The 13,956-nt window shown below is 34.7% G+C and overlaps 1 protein-coding gene across 3 annotated transcripts in view; it reads right to left on the bottom strand.

Moving 5' to 3' along the window:
• The window catches only part of SH3KBP1 (SH3 domain containing kinase binding protein 1), a 148,233-nt gene that overhangs the window by 15,106 nt on the left and 119,171 nt on the right, over positions 1-13,956 (bottom strand). The window lies entirely within an intron of this gene.

The following is a 13,956-nucleotide window of genomic DNA, read 5'->3' as shown; positions in this document are numbered from 1 at the left end:
GTGAGTTCAAGTCCTGCCTTAGCCATGAAAGCCAATTGGGTGACTTTGAGCCAGTCCTTTTCTCTCAAGCTAACCCCCTTTTTGGAAAGAAAATAGGGGAGGAAGGTGTGCTGGATATGTTCACTGCCTTGAGTTAGTGAACATATCCAAGAGTTATTTGTAAAAATAATAAAGGTGGAAAAGGAGGAAAGGAAAGGAAAGGAAAGGAAAGGAAAGAAAGAAAGAAAGAAAGAAAGAAAGAAAGAAAGAAAGAAAGAAAGAAAGAAAGAAAGAAAGAAAGAAAGAAAGAAAGAAAGAAAGAAAGAAAGAAAGAAAGAAAAAAAAAGATCTAAAGGCAACAAGAGTTGCAAACTGTTGAATACCAGGGGAGATCATTCCAGACAACAGGGATAAAAACAGAAAAGGCATGGTTCTAGATCGTACAAGATGATATTTAGAACATGAAACCTGGAGTATGCCCTTCTTTAAGCATTGGGGAACTACTAGAGTACTGAAAAAGAACTGATGTGGTTCTCATCTTCAAAGAAGGGGGGGGGGAATGGTTCAGGAAACTACAGACCTATTAGCGTGACAGCAGTACCTGGGAAGATTCTGGAAAAGATAATCTAACAACAAATCCTGAGAACACCTAGAGGCAAATTCATAATCAGAAGACAAATGGGTTTGTCAAAAATAGATTATTCCAGACAAATCTCATTGCATTCTTTGATAATGTGACAAAAATATTTGGACTTAAGTAAAGCATTTGATAAAGTAGACCACAACCCACTACTTGATTAGATAGAAAAATGTGGATTAGGCAACATCACTACCAGATGGATTCATAACTGGCTGACCACATTCAACATGTAATCCTTAATGGAACTGCATCTACCCCAAGTCTCTGTCTTAGGCCCAGTACTCTTCAATATCTTCATCAATGATTTGGATAGGGTGATAGAAGGGGAACTCATCAAATTTACAGATGACACCAAGCCGTCAGGAATAGCCAACACTCCAGAAGATAGGCTCAAGATACAGAGGGATCTCTACACTAAAACACTGGGCTCTATCTAACAAAATGATGAAAAAGTAAGGTTCTATATTCAGGCAAGAAAAACCAAATGCACAGGTATAGTATAGGTGGTACCTGGCTCAAAAATAGTAACTGCTACAGGGATCTTGGAGTTCTAGTGGACAATCACTTAAACACGTCACCACCATGCTCCAACAGTGGAGGTATTTAAGAAGAGATTGGACAACCATTTGTCTGAAATGTTATAAGTTTTCTTGCTTAATCAGAGGGTTGGACTAGAAGACCTTCAAGGTCCCTTCCAATTCTGTTATTCTTTTAAAGCCTGCTCCCATTATGAGGCATTCCCTAACTTTATACTACTTTATTCTCTTGAAATGTCTTCTGAGGAAAGCACTTTGACACATTTCTTGGAAATCTCACTAAGTATATTCATGTTCTAGAACATATCACCATTTTTTAATAGCTTTTTTTAAGGGGACATAATCAAATTAGGAATGGACAAATCAAATTATATCAAATACCACTCAGAATGCGTAATCTGTAAGATACACTTAAGAAAAGTTAAATAATTCTTAGAATGCTGCTGTTAAATGTGGAAAAGTTAATTTGTAATTGCCCTTTTTCTCAACAGGATTGTATAACCTCTTTCAGACCTGACATAATTTGCACTTCTTAACCCAATAATAAATCCAATGTGAATGTAGTAATAACAAAAGACAGCAATATAACATGCGCTAGTCTCCATAATGCCCTCAGGTTGAGTTGTGATTAAAACTTTCAAAACATCCCGAAAAACACTCAGTTAAGGAAAGCTGCTTTCTCAACTACAGAGTTTATATCTTTTAAAATATGAATACTGTACACCGAAGAGGTAAACATAATGATGGAATTGCCCAATTTAGAAAGCCTGGTCCCATTTACTTTATCACATGTGCACCAAACATGATAATACATGTCTGACTTGTGTTTACATTTCCACCATCTATCTGACATATTTTTAAACATTTTTGCTAATCTTGCTGGTGGCAAGTACCATCTATAAAACATTTTATATAGGAAGTTGACATTGTCAATTTATAATTTCTTTCCCATAAATTTTGCCATTTTTCTAATTCTATATTATAGCCAAAAATTTTCACCCATCTTATCATTGTTTCTTTGCTTTCCATTTCCAAAGTTAATAAAAAGTTATACATTTTCTTAATTAATTTTTCATCCGTAGTTAACAATGTGTTATCAAACACAGTTTGTTCCTTATAAAATGCATACATTTTAACATCTTTATCGTATCTAGTTTGCATTTGTAAATGTGTCCATCATGTTAGGTTGATATCCTGATTTTCCATTTCTTGTTTAGATTTTAAATTTCCTTCAGAGTTTAGAATATCTCTGTATGTCCAGATTTTTTCAAAGTCAACTAAATTTGGGTGTACAAATGCTTCCATTGTTGACAACCACCCCGGAATTTTCAAATATATTTTATTTTTCCCCATGTTGTTAACTATGCATTTCTTATGTAATGATTTTGGAAATATTTATGCCACCCCAATTGTAAATCATGCCCCTCCAGATATAACAACCTTTTACTTTTAAGAATTATCCATTCTTTTACCCATGTTAATACGGATGCTTGATAATATAGACCCACTCCAGTAGGCAAAATCCTCCATTTTCCTTGGCATCTTGTAACTTTTTCATCTTAATTCTAGCTTTGTTTCATTGCCAAATAAATTTCAAAATTAGTGAGTTCAAATCTTCAAAAAGAAAATTCTCCAATTTTATACATATTGTTTGAAATAGAAATAAGATTTTCGGTAGTAATTTCATTTTCACTGTGGCAATTCTTCTTAATATCGACAATTGCATTTTTTCCATTTTTCCAAATCCAGTTTTATTTGAGTCAATAATTTTGTGTACTTATCTTCTTTTATCGTTGAACATCTTGCCGTTAACTGTATCCCCAGATATTTAACCTTTTTAACTATCTGCAATTCTGTCTTTTCCAATATTTGTTTTTTGTGTGTTTGTCTGTAAGGTTTTTAACGATTACTTTAGTTTTTTCTCTGCTTATTTTCAGTCCTGCCATTTCTCCATACTGTTTTATCTTTCCCAATAGTTTAGGAATCACCTCCAAAGTTTCTTCTAAAATAAACACCAAATCATCAGCAAATGTTGTAATTTATGTTTCGCCTTTTGTTTCTAATCCTTTAATTTCTATATCTTGTTTATATTTCTATTTAAAACTTCCAAAGTAAAAATACATAACTGTGGAGATAATGGACATCCTTGCCTTGTGCCTTTCCTTGTCTCAAAGTTCTCCGTATAGTCTCCATTCACAATCACTTTCGCTGTTTGTTTATTATATATCGTTTTTATCATGTTTGTAAAATTCTGTCCAAATTCCATTATTTGTAATTGTTGAATCATAAATTGCCAGGAAACATTATCAAATGTCTTTTGGGTGTCTAGAAATACTAGTGCCATTTGTTTTCCTGGATGCAATTTATAGTATTCTAATACATCCAGGACTTTTTTTCTCATAGAACGCTCAGAATGGCGTTCTGGCACCTTTTTTTTTGACGGATTTTTTCAACTTTTGCAGAAGCTGTGCTACTCCCTCTATTGGCTTTCGAAAGCCAGTAGGGTCTTTCTTTGTTCTCCTTCCAGAGAGGGAGCTGCTGCTGCGGTGTCGGCTGTGAGCAAAGTTCAAAGGAGGCAGACGCCCGAGCCACGGCTTAGCAGCAGGTGTAAGAAAGAGGGCCTGGGGGAAGGGGGAGGCCCATTAAAGGTCCTGTCAATTATGACACTGGCTGTGCCTGTCCGTCGCCAGATCCCTGCGTTTAGGCAGGTTGCAGGCTGGTGCTGGCTGTTAGTTTGCACCAGGGCATGATTACATCGGCCCGATCTAATTTTAGAACCATGCAGGATTAGCAAGGTAAACTTTTCTTCAGTTCAAGTCCTCTCTTGTTCATTTCATGGAGACATCTGGGTAGCCTTTATTTTTGCAACAGTATATAACTGGTTTGCAGTGTCTCCTTTATGGTGTCCTTACGTCCCCACCCCCCACCCCCAACTCCCCAATCTAACCTACATCTCTGAGATTTCCTGACAGTCAGCCATCCAAGCGCTAACCAGATTTGACCCTATTTAGATCCAAGCTCAGGAGGTGGCCTTCAATGGCCCCTGAGAGTGAAAGTTAGGTTTCTAAAAGATAGTCTCCTTTACTCCCTCAGCCAGGATCTGTGTCTCATGGCTACTATAATCATAATCATAATAGTAAAGTTGGAAGGTACCTTGGAGGTCATCTAGTCCAACCTCCTGCTCAGGCAGGAAACCCTATACCATTTCAGACATGGCTGTCTAGTCTCTTCTTAAAAACTCCCAGTGTTGGAGCATTCACAGCTGCTGGAGGCAGGTTGTTCCCCTGGTTAATTGTTCTAACTGTCAGGAAGTTTCTCCTTAGTTCTAGGTTGCTTCTCTCCTTGACTAGTTTCTTGTCCTGCTTTCAGGTGCTTTGGAGAATAGCTTGACTCCCTCTTCTTTGTGGCAGCCCCTGAGATATTGGAACACTGCTATCATGTTCCCCCCTCGTCCTTCTCTTCATTAAACTAGACATACTTAATTCCAGCAGCCGTTCCTTATATGTTTTAGCCTCCAGACCTCTAATAATCTTTGCTGCTCTTCTCTGTACTCTTTCCAGAGTCTCAACATCTTTTTTATATCGTGGTGACCAAAACTGGATGCAGTATTCCAAGTGTGGCCTTACCAAGGCATTGTAAAGTGGTATTAATACTTCACATGATCTTGATTCTATCCCTCTGTTAATGCAGCTTAGCACTGTGTTGGCTTTTTTGGCAGCTGCAGCACACTGCTGGCTCATATTTAAGTGATTATCCACTAGGACTCCGAGATCCCTCTCACAGTTACTACTATGTACTATTTTAGTGGTTATCTGGATTCTTTCAGATTTTCTACGTCTATTTGAAGTGGTAATCTTAAGCATTTTTTTTCATAAATTAGTTAAGGATATGCAACTATATTTTCTCATATTTATCTAATGTTACTTTTGCATCTACTTTTTTCAATCCATTTTCTTTCTGTCATTAATTCCCCAAGAATAAGCAATGTAAATTGTAAGCTCTTCATAGCACAGTTCTATATCATTGTTAAAATATATAACACAATTTCTTTGCAATTCATTATCTTGTCAATGACATGACTCCATCAATTAAACACATATACAGCATATGCACTTGTATTACAGACATCTATTATCTCCCACTGCTAGTTCTTCCAAAAGGAACTCAATATATGTCATACTATATATATGCAAAAGTTGTCTCCTTCTCTATTAAAGTGCAACACATCATTTTCCAAGTAGACAAAAAAAAATATTCCATCTTTACTATACCCACCTGCAGTATATAAACATGGGGGAGCTATTCCACAATTTTTCACCCCTATTAATTTGATAAAACAGAACTTAGTGTTCTAAGTTCATCATGAACTGATGAAAATAACTATTTTGGCAGGGAGGAATTAATAGCATGCATTTTGGGTTATAGGAGCATCTCATTCACTTGAACCAATGTGATCATATCTTTAAAATGGTATGTACAAGCCATCAATAATGTGGTTGCTAATATAGGTAGGTCCAGCTTATGAGCTGTTTGTATTTAAGGAGATGCTCACAACAAATTCTAGTTTATTTGGTGAATGCCTGAAAGATGCATTAAGAATTGAATAGATTTTTTTTAATTATATAAATATATAAATAAAATTATATAAATAAAAGATTAACAAGATGAGAGTTCTGGCACCTTTTTTTTTTTAGAAAAAAAGCACTGAATACATCCATTATCACTCTTAAATTGTTTTAAATTTGTCTCTTTGGTAAAAAAAACCATTCTGGTCTGAATGTATAAATTCAGTTAAGTATCTTTTCAGTCTCTCTGCCATTAGTAAAGATTTTATAATCCACATTCAGTAACAATATCGGTCTGTAATTTTTTATTTGTGTCAAATCTGAATTTTCTTTTGGTATTAAAGTGATATTTGCTTCTATCCATGTGTTTGGAAGTTTAGCCTCCAACAAGAGTTCATTACAAACGTCTTTCAACGGTTCACTTAGTGTATCTTGTAGGGTTTTATATAACTCCGCTGGTAGTCTATTTGGCCCTGGTGTTTTTTTCATTTTTTGTCTTCTTATGGCCTCTGTTATTTCCATCATTGTTATTTTTTTTCTCTAACATAGTCTTATAAGTTTCTGGAATTTTTGGAAGGTTATTTCCTTCCAAATATTGGATCATTCTCTCTCTTGGAATTTCTTCTATGTCATAAAGTTTTTTGTAGTATTCTTTATCTTTTTTATTTCTTCATTTTTCAATTGTAAACCACCTTCTTCATCTACTAATATATTTATCACTTTCTTCTCCTTCTGTTTTTTTTTAAGTTTATAAGCTAACCATCTTCCTGGTTTATTTGCATTTTCAAAAAAGTTTTGTTTTGCCCTTTTTATTTGCTGTGCCAATTTTACTGAGTCCAACAAATTTAATTTATGTTTTATTATTTCCATTTCTCTTTTCAAAGTCTTCTTTTGCGGATTCATTTGCAGTTCTGATTCTAATTTTCCAAATTTCTCTTTTAATAATACATACTGCTATCTTTTCTGTTTTTCTTTGCCATGTAAGTTATAGCTATATGTCTAAAATATGCTTTAGCTGTGTCCCATACATTTTGTAGTGTTGTATCTTCTTTTTTATTTTCTTTGAAGAAAAACTCCATTTCCTTTGTTGTTAATTCTATAAATTCTCTTTCTTTTAATATAGATGGTTCAAAATCCATCTTAATTTTATTTGTATTCCTCTCCACTTTACTTTTAAAGGGTTATGGTCTGCCCATGTACCTGGTTCTATCTCAATTTCCTGTATATTCATCTGCAATTCAGGTGTCATCCAAATCATACCGATTCTGGACCAGGATTTTTGACTATTTGAGTAAAATGTATATTGTAGTTTTCCTGGATTAATTTCCCTCCAAACATCTTGTACTCCAATCTTTAAACATGTTTTGGTACTCCAGTTCTGTTATTTTTCTATGAAGATTTTGATAGAATTCTTCCTGGTTGTTATTTCGTGCATATATTACTAACAATATTTGTTTTTGATGGAAATATATTTCTATCATCACAATTCTTCCTTCTTCATCTGAATAAATCATTTTAGAATCTGTTGTCTCTTTAATATATAAAGCAATGCCTCTCTTCTTTTGTTGCACTGATGCATAATAAAGTTTCCCAATTTTTGGGTATTCCAACAGCTTATAGTATTGTTTTTTATATCTGTGTCTTGCAAGCAAATTATGTCTATATTTAATTTCTATAGTTTCCTTAAAAATTGCTTCTTTTTGATGGGGAGTTTAGTCCATTTATGTTCATTGAAAAAATTCCGTTTTCTTTCTCCATTTCAGTTATTTATATTTAGGTCTAGTGGATCTCGTAATCCTCTGTTCTCTGGCCATTCCTTCACTCTCTTGCTCAGATTTCTCTTTCTGTTCTGATTGTGTAGTTGCTTCTTCAGTTGCCTCTTCCGTTTGTATCTGTTCTTTTCTCTCCTCTTGTCAATGTTGCGCTCCTTCATCTAGAAATGCTCTGTTTCTTTTGTCAAAGTCTTCTGCTTTCCAGATTGAATCCAATTGGCATGTTGTATTATTCCAGTTGATAAAAATCCCTTCGGGCATTAACCATCTAAAATTTATGCCTTTTGCAATCAGCTTTGTGGTTAAAAAAATGATATTGTCTTTGAGTATCTCTTACTCTTTTAGGTATCTGCTTTAAAACCACAATTTCTTTACTCTTATATTGTAATGGTTCCTCTCGAACTTTTCTCAGTATTTCATCTCATGTTGTTTTCTTTATGAATCTCACATGCACTTCTCTGGTTAGTTTATGTTTTCTTGCATAGCTTGAATTCATTCGGAATATTTAATCTATCTCCATTTGCATCGCTGCTATGTCTGCTTTCAGGGCCTCTGCCAAAAGCTCAATAATCACAACTGCTATATTTTCTTCTCTATCTTCAGGAATATTTTGAAATTTTGGTAGTGTTCTGCTTTTTCCATTTCTAAGTTCGTCACCGCACCTTCAAGATTTTGATTTGCTTGTTCTAATTTCTCATTTTCTTGCAGTAGTATTTCCATTTTTTATCAATATCTTCTGATTTATTTTCCATTTTCTGGATTCTTTGTTCATTTTTAAGCATCATTTGATAGTGAACTTCAAATTGTGACTTTATATCCAAGATTTCTTTGATTAATTTATCAAATTTACTGTTTGTCTCTTCGTGATTTTTTTGCATTGATTCTTGAATCACTTTTAATGTAGATTGCATCTCATTTTGAGCAGTGCTTATTTTCTCACACTGCAACATTATTTTGATAGATCCCTGGGTTGTTGGATTAGATGTTCCAACAGAGGGTGCAGAGGAAGTCTTTTTCATAAGTCTAGTAAGGTTTGATGTACTCATTCTTCCAGCCATCTTAAGCTAAAATCCAAACTGTAAAAGGAGCCAACTACTTTAGGCTAAATCCAATATCTCAGGGAGAGAAAACAAAATAAAGCCAGCAACAAGAAAAAACAGGGGGGAAAAGCCAACTATCTTAGGCTAAAATCCAACTCCTCCAGGCGGATCTCAGATGTAAAACATTCACTCTCTCCAAATAATTTCTGTTTTAGTTATATCCAGTCAACAAATCTAGTTATGAGAAGTCTTTTCACTTAAAAACTCGCACAAAGGCACTTTGTTGTCTCAAGCTCAAACAATTTGAGATTTCTTTTTATTGTTTAATATTACTATATCTTCTTTCATCACTAGATGTCCTCGTGTGCTGTTTAGTCAATATCTGGTTTTAAAAAGTTGTTGCAAAGTTTTCCTTTTAAAATTCTTTATATGTTATTTACTCTTAGAATTATACCTAAAAAAGATTTTTCCATCTCTTGTAAATTAAGTAGTCTTTCTTTGAATCAATCTGAGTTCAGTTTTAAGAGATCTTTTGTATTCCTTAAAAAGCCTTCCCCCTTGTAGTTGCTTACCTCCTTTAACTTTCTCCTCTAGTCTTTCTGGGGTCCTTGCTTTTTAGCTCTTCCCAGTCAGGCGGTCAACGTTTTTAATTGTAGTTCCAAAAGGAAAAGGAAAAGGAAAAAAGAGCTGGCTCACCCAGTTTCAGCACGCTGTTGACAGTCAGCTGTTTGGCAGAGTGCCGTAGCTCCTTGCTTTTCTTCTGACTGGTGATGACTTGGGCTGCCGGGGCGAACCCGGCAGCCTTTCCTCCATCCTTTCAGAGGGTTTCTTCAGTCCGCCAGGACTGATTGCCATCTGGTCCGGACTCCTGAAACATCCTCCTTCTTTGTTACCTCTCCAGGGCAACTTTCTGACCCCCTTAGGATCAACAGGCAGAACGAAATTGGGCTTGGAAGCCAGAGCCCCGGCTTCTTCCACCCGTCTTGTCGAGCACCAAACTGGAAGTCTTATCAACCTTTCCTTTAATCAGGCTACTTTCAAACATCATGTTAGTGCTGTTCCATTGTTTCAGAAGTCATTTTCCATGAGATGGACAGCCATATAAATTTGACAGTCAAACAGACAAACCTTTTTCAAAAAAGAATGCTAAACCTATGCCACAGTGCACAAGAACTAAGTACTTACATAAAAACAGAATTAGGTTTACCAGATGGCTAAATCTGCAGTTTAGCCCTCTGATACAACTCGCCTTTTTGCCAAACCCAGCCCTACCTACCACTGAAAAAAGTGTCGAGTGTATGCTTTTCCTGACATCTGGTAGTAAAGGAAAAAGCTGACCCAATACTTCCTTTAATTTGGCCTGCACTGAAACTGTAGGGACACCACTGTTCCCTAGCCTTGTTCGAGAGTTCAGCCGTTTATGCCACATACTGTTCTGCCGTCTCTTTCATCTTTAATGTCAGTCTGCCTATTTCTGCACAATCTAAAATTTTCTTAATTAGTTTTGCTTCCATTGGTAAGTTTTCATTTGACCAAAAACTTTTAGCTTTAGGACAGTGACGCTGACATCTGACACTGACTTCAAATCAGCGTAGCACACAAACCAACTAAAGCTCTTCAACATGTCCGAAGCAGACCAAAAGACCCAAGAACACCAGAAGAAAAAACAGGAGTCATCTATAACATACAATGTAAGGACTGCAACAACCACTATGTAGGACAAACAGAAGACTGGCAGAACACATCCATGAACACCAATTAGCAGTCAGAGACATGATGAAAATTCTTTAATTTCATAACATATAGACAGATTTTACCATATTTTCAATTTGGAAAATGTGACCATCCTAGACCAAGCAAAGTCCAAAAATGCCAAGGGATTTCTAGAAGCCTGGCACTCTGACAAATCAGCCATCAATAAACACACAGACATTAACAACATCTATAGACTATGCAAAAGAGACTATCACTCAGCCCAAAAAGGAACAAAAAGATCCAAGCACCTCTCCACCAGCAATCAGCACCCAGATCAGCATAGATTAAGTCCAGGTTAACATCAGACCAACAATCAAATAAACAATACTTCCAAAGAAATAACACAAAAAGCCCAACCAAAGACAACCACTAAGACCAGACACACACACACACACACACACACACCTCGACAGGCAAGCCACCAGAATACATACTGGCAGCAAACCGCACTCTTTACTAGAATTGATGATGTTAACTAGTTTGGGTAATGAACCGCCTGCAAGAAAACAAGCAAGCTCAGAGAGCATCAAGGACACCTTATGTCAACCCTGAGCTACAAATGTTCTCCTTTCTTAGTACTGATTTCAAAAGCTATCTTTGCCATGGCAGGCTTAATACCACATTAAATCCAAAGGAGCATCTCCCCTGTCCCTTGTAAATACAGCAGTGGGGGGGGGGAAGGTATTTGTTAAAAAAGCATAAAATCTTACTTTTAGAGATGTCATTTTCCATTACAATTTTCTTTTTTAAATTGAAAATGACTACATTGTTCTCTGACTTAAAATTCAGAAAATAATAGGAATTAAAGGATATAAAAACAAGTTACAAAAACGAGCGTATTTGCAATGGTACAAAACATTGTCTAATCATTTCCACAAAAGTTAATATGTAAAGTTTAAAAATCAACCACCAAACTAGCACAATTCTGAGCAGAGGCACTGCTGGTATACAAGGTGCCCTGGTTCAGAATTCTTCCTAACGTATACACTCACCTACCATTAGTCTTTTTTTAAACCTTGCAATGGCATATCATTCATTCAGTGCCCTTGTGCAATACATAATTTTATATTTTATAAAATAAATCCATTCTTAATATTTTGGTTGGCATTGGTTTAAGCCATGTAAAATTCATGCTCCTTCTTTAGAGATTAGGTCATATCTTTAATGAACGAATGACCTTTAAAGTTGGCTCAATCTGCAAGGACATCTACAATAAAACTAATTGGTAGTAAGAAAGTTGATGTTATTCTTCTGATTATAGACGTTTTAAAATCATGTTTCCTGGAAATAATCCATTAACAGACAGATGGGTTCTTATTTAAGAGACTCCTGCAGAAGCGCAGAATCCTTCTAAGATCATTTTGTTAGTTCTCCAAATATTGCCAATGCATGTCTGTTACCTACTGCATTTGACTAACATGCAATATTTTAGTTTATATTAGAAGATGGATACACATTTTTATTAGCATAAAAATTGATTTTTACTGTTGCTAAGAAACAATATTATAATAAAGAAGTGCAATATTTTTAGAAGCATTGCACTGGCCAGTATGAAATGGCTCGGTTACTAAAGAATTACAGCTACAACAAAGCAAACAAGAGGATGCCAAGAGAATGGAGCAGTAGATGCCATTCATTCTCTCTCTTGAAAAAAGACAGGACAGACAGAAGGTGCAAAACAGCCTTACCATCATCAAGTGAAGAAGAATTACCCATGATAAAAGGAGTAAATGGGGAAAACTTGAAGAAATATGAGTGGAAAGAAAAAGAAAGGCACCACTGGAAATGTAGAGAAAAAGAAAAGAAAAAAAGTGTGAGGAGAAAAGGAACAGATCCATACACATACTTAACAACAGGACTAATAATGTTTTTTCCTCCAAAAGCTTTGCCTGTGTGAATCATAGATAAAACAAAGAAAAAAGTCCCTTTGATACAATACTCACATTAAAAACAAACAATGCTTACAATCCAACCAAGACACCTTTAAGCTAATACTGATCTAATATAAATACCTGAAAGTCTTCACACCAAGAAAAATATATTAAATAAATGCATCCTTTGGGGAGCTACATTTGTCTGCACATGAGAATATCTATATTCATTTGACATGTTAAATAAAACATTTCCAAAAACAAATTAATCTCACATTTCTAGTTTGCATGCCACAGTAAAATAATATTGCAGTATTATATACAGTGCAATACTATGCTTCATTTTCCTCTCTAAGAAATGAGCTGGTATAATGAACATTTTGTTGTTTCACCATTGCAGAATTCTTGCATAAAGTTGAAGTTCAGGCTGCAGTGGTTCATGGTATCATCTGCCAAGTAACTTACCCAGATGGTAGTGAGAACATTTCTCACCTCTCATATATTTCATATTCATCTCCTTTGCCCTCCATCCATCCTCAAATCTACTCTAACATTACTCACAAATAATTTATTCTTATGTTTCTTTCCACTATTTCCAAGTGATTAACAATTTTAAACATTTCTTCGAGCATCACAACAGATACATAAGGCTTTCATTTTTGTTAATTGCACATAATTCTGTATCTCAAAAAAGGCTTTTATTTTCTTTTATTATTTCTAAATCTTACCAAAATACAAAAAGTCTTTGAGCAACTTCACATATAAAAAGCAATGTTAATGTTTTAATTTTCTATCATTATTCCCATTTAGTGCGCTGATCTTCATGTATGTTAACTAAATATTGCAATTGTAATTCTGATTCAAAGATGAGAAAATCACGATATCACGTTAGTATTCTATGTTCTTCTTAGTCTAAGCTAATGTTCACCAATCTATTGGACTTCATCAATAGCTAATATTTATAAGAAGCAAGTAATCTGGAGAATATCAGTTTAACGTTGGTTTATGGCTAATGAATAAATAAACTAAAACTGCTATACTTCAGTATGTACTTTGGTAAGCAAAAAGCAAAATATTAAATACATATTAAAATACATAATTCTTTTGTAATTTCATTTTCTGAAATCATTCTTTTTGTTAAAAACACTTAGCTTATTATTTGAACAACTGCCTATTAAGAACATATTAAAAGTATTATTCCAAAATAAGAAACATTTCTGGCTTGTTTTAATTTTAATAATATGAGCTTCCTGAAGATACCACATCATAAAAGTTACAGGGTATGCTACCGATGTTATGTAGTAATGCTTACAATTTAGAATACAAAGATTCTCCTCTTACAAAACCATGTCTTCTGGAGCCCAGTTGTTACAGAACTGAGTGATTGAAGCAGATGATACTAGAATATTTCCATATGAAAATGACACTTGGTTTGCTAACAGATATGTGACCACAGCAGAACACCTCACTTTCCAGCCTAAGTGTACTATCTTTACAACCTAGAACGCATCTTAAGAACAGCAAATTTATGAAAAAGTAACAATTTTCTTAATTTTCTCAAGACAGAAAACATGGTTAAAATGCTCCACAAAGTCACCTTAATTCTGAAGTTATAACAGAACTCTACTAGTTCTTTTGAACTAACAACCATTAAAGGTAAATTTTAAAAACTCTAGTTTTTTTTAGATAACTTAAATAATAAAATAGCATTCAATTAAGCAAAAATAGCATTTAGAATATTATGTACCATATTATTTGTGTTTCACAGATATAAAAGTATACAATGATTTTATAATAA

Source organism: Vipera berus (assembly GCF_964194415.1).
Source record: "Vipera berus genome assembly, chromosome: 4".
In the NCBI taxonomy this organism is placed as follows: domain Eukaryota; kingdom Metazoa; phylum Chordata; class Lepidosauria; order Squamata; family Viperidae; genus Vipera; species Vipera berus.
The sequence above is the reverse complement of the archived record's forward strand: the minus strand, read 5'-3'. Positions and strand labels throughout refer to the sequence as shown.